Source organism: Monopterus albus, unplaced genomic scaffold (assembly GCF_001952655.1).
Source record: "Monopterus albus unplaced genomic scaffold, M_albus_1.0 scaffold18.1, whole genome shotgun sequence".
Classification (NCBI taxonomy): domain Eukaryota; kingdom Metazoa; phylum Chordata; class Actinopteri; order Synbranchiformes; family Synbranchidae; genus Monopterus; species Monopterus albus.
In genome coordinates, this window is record NW_018127898.1 from 5,685,596 (window position 1) to 5,689,131 (window position 3,536).

Sequence of the window (3,536 nt, forward strand, 5' to 3'; positions counted from 1 at the left end):
CATTCCCCCAGAGGAGCTGGAGGAAGTGTCTGGAAAGAGGAAAGTCTGGGCATCTTTGCTTAGACTGCTGCCCCTGAGACCCGGTCCTGGATAAGCGGAGGAAAATGGATGGATGGATAGTTACATTCCACCACTGTGCAGCAGTGTATAAAGTTGTTAAATTGGCTTCCTGTTGATCAAATAAGCAATCAAAATGCTTATAAGTTATTGCATCAGCAGCAATATTCCAGTAATATATAATAAGAAGGTGATGTGATGTGATTCTGTTCTGTTTGCTTTTGAATACAATACAAATACGTTTAGCTGGTAATAGTTTTGCTCAAGTAAAATTTTTTAATGCAGGAGTTTGTTGTTGTTGTTTTGTGGCAATACAATGTTACTTAGGTAAAGGATCCGACAACCTCTTCCTCCACTGTCTGTACTGTGCAAAGGTTGGTGCTTTACACAGGTGTGTCCAAGCATCAGTATTTGTGACTGTGTGCTAACCATAGTAGGTCTGTGTAGCCGTGTATGCAGGCATGTCCATGCATGTGTGTGTCTGCCTTTTTGTACATCCACACCATGTGAATGTGTACTATAATGGCCACATGATAGCACAAAATTCTTCCCAAATGTTGAAGTCATGTTTGCCCATTGTCTCAAATATGCACATCTGTGATAAATCAGCAGTGCTGTCATCCTCCTGGCCTCATGAATACATATTCTCATCACATTTTTTTTTCCTGGCACTGACAGATCGCATCGATTGACTTTGTCAGAGCTATTGTGATGGCTTCGTGTTGGGAGAAGTCCCAGATTTCTTTGCTATTAATCACAGTAGTTGGTTCACAAATATTCACACCTGCAGCACTGCAGGCAGTTTAGCGGTACAATTCCTCCTTCCTTCTCCAGTGAATAGGCAAAGGTCTCACATTGCATCACGCATGTGTGAGTGAGCACAGTAGCCTACAGGTGAGGCCTCCAGCTCTCTAAAGCAAGTAAATTCCCTGAGAAATGAGGCCCTGTTAAAACATGAATTCACTGGTGATGGAAAACTGAGTAATGAGGAACAACTGATTTTTGTGCAGAAATATTACTCAGTTTGGAGCTATAAAATGAATATATGATTAATGAACCTATGAAATATGAGTTGCTCAAATGTCTTTTGATGAAATATGCACTTGCCAATTACTATTAAAACTATATTATGTAACAATAAAATTTTTATAAAGCATACGGCAGCTTGACATTGAACATGGTTATAGTCAGAAGTTTTATTGCAGCACTAGCATAAACAACTCATGCTTGCTTTGATATAAAGGCGATTTATGTATCTTGTAAGTTAAACTGCAATTCACCTAATAAGCATACATTAAATGCCATTTCATCATTTTAAAAATTTAATTCCAGCATACATACTGTAGATTTATCATCTATCAAATTTATATGTACAAAGGGACTTTTATGTCACTGGGTTGCATGCCTTATAATCAGACTGCATTGTCATCTTATTTTTGCTTCAATATTGCGGATCTTTTATTTTAGGTCTCTTGTGTCCTGTAGAGTGTCTTCAAGTCACAAGTGTCAGGAGGTCTACAATTAGACAGTTATTCCAGGTGTGCTCAACCCATGCGTTTTGTTGTTCCTTCAACACACAGGGTATGTAGACCTGGTAATACGGAGATCTATTATGGGTGGACTGTTGACATGTCTTTTAAGGTGATTTATTTATTGGATAACCTGCTCTGGATGACATGACACACAAATAACTTTACTAGTGCAACAGTCAAATACCATGTTAAAATTTGGATCTACAAACCAAACTCAGGTGAAAGCTGTTTCACAAAAATGGTAGTGTAATAATGAGAAAGTTTGTGACTTGCTGCCCTTATAAATTCAGGTTTATTAAGATAAATCAGTTTCTAAAATTTTAATGCGCATGGAGATCTTTAGTCTATCACTGTATTCAAATTATGACTGTCATAAATTCATGGCCCTGAGCAGTGCAATTGTGCAGCCCCTCTCTAGACGTTTTTTTTTTTTTTTGCAGGTTCAGACATTTCACATGGCACTAGTCTTAGGTGATGTCTCTCCCCAGGTATGGAGTGATTTATAATCTGAGAAACAGAACGACCTACAAAGACTTCACAGTGCAAGGAAAGCATTAGCAGCGTTTGCTACCATAACTGGTCCATTTTTTACACTCACCCCGCAGCCGCTCTCCTGTGTGCCCCTGTACGACTGATGACGATGATGGACACGAGTCTGTCCTGAGTGTGCACTGTAAAGAGGATAATGACTGCACCAGATGAGCCCTGGTCATTTTTCAGAATCTATGTATTTAACACCAACCATATCGGTGTTTACACAGCTGGAATGGAATGAAAGTGTCAGTGCAGACATGTCTAAAGATTTTGGGGCTGAGAAAAGTGCAAGCAGTAGCTTCTGTGCTTGATGAGTCGACTACATATTGTTTACATTGCTTCTTTTTTTTTTTTGGTGCTGGAGGGGTCACATGATGGTGGCGGAGGTGGGGTTCGTGGATGTGTAAGACCTGCAGCGATTCATCACGCTCATCTTACTGGAATCTTCAAAGATAACAAACCATCTGCTGCAGCTATTCATCAACTATAAAATGGAGAGGCGTGAAACCCAGCCAACTCATCATACTGGGACTAGATTGCTAACGGGTGTTTCAGGAGCATTGAGATGCCTCACTAATAGGAAGCAGAAACAGTTTGGGCATTTCTGTCGATACCAAGCTCTCTGCTAAGTGGTGTGATGCGTGGCCTACAAGTGGGAGAACATAAGTGAAGGGAAGCGAAAAGCAAGACAGATGTAAAGAAAGAAAATATAAGAGGACAACACATAACATGATAGTCCTCTAAGGCTAAGAGGCCAAATTTTGTGTATACAAATCCTCCTGTCTAACACACTCTGGACTAAAGGTTCTGTTTTACCTCTCTCATGTGGCTAATAAGACTGTTGTAAAGACATCTGTGTAACCTTCTTTATTTCATCAGTGCAACAGCTATTTGCTGATGATTTGAGTTGCTGTTGTTTTTTTATCTGAAAAATTGGTTATATTGGACACTGGACTTTGCTTGTTAAGTCTCATTTTATTGTTGTTCTCCAGTGAAATCTGGAAATTATAAAGTAATATTTGCTCAGTAATTTTATCTTGTCTGGCCATCTGCTGAATAGCTAAGGCACCGCAGCAATGCAGTTTTAAGTTATAGCATGATATTGTTATTGAAAGGTTTTGTTTACTGTTCAGATACCTATTTTACTTGGATTTTTAAAGGTAGTAGTTTAAAAATGTTAAAATTATGGACGACTGTTCACATTGTAGCCTTTTTTAATGACTTATCAATTATTACTTGTTAACACGCCCAGTGATTGATTAAAGAAATTCCTTAATGTTTCCAGCCCTAATCAGAATAAAGATATGAATGATAGATATTTCACCCAGGACATGAACTATGTTTTGAGGAGATGAAAACACAGATGCCCAGAAATAGAAGGTTCTAGTGTGGTGTGGCTACTGGTATGTGTGA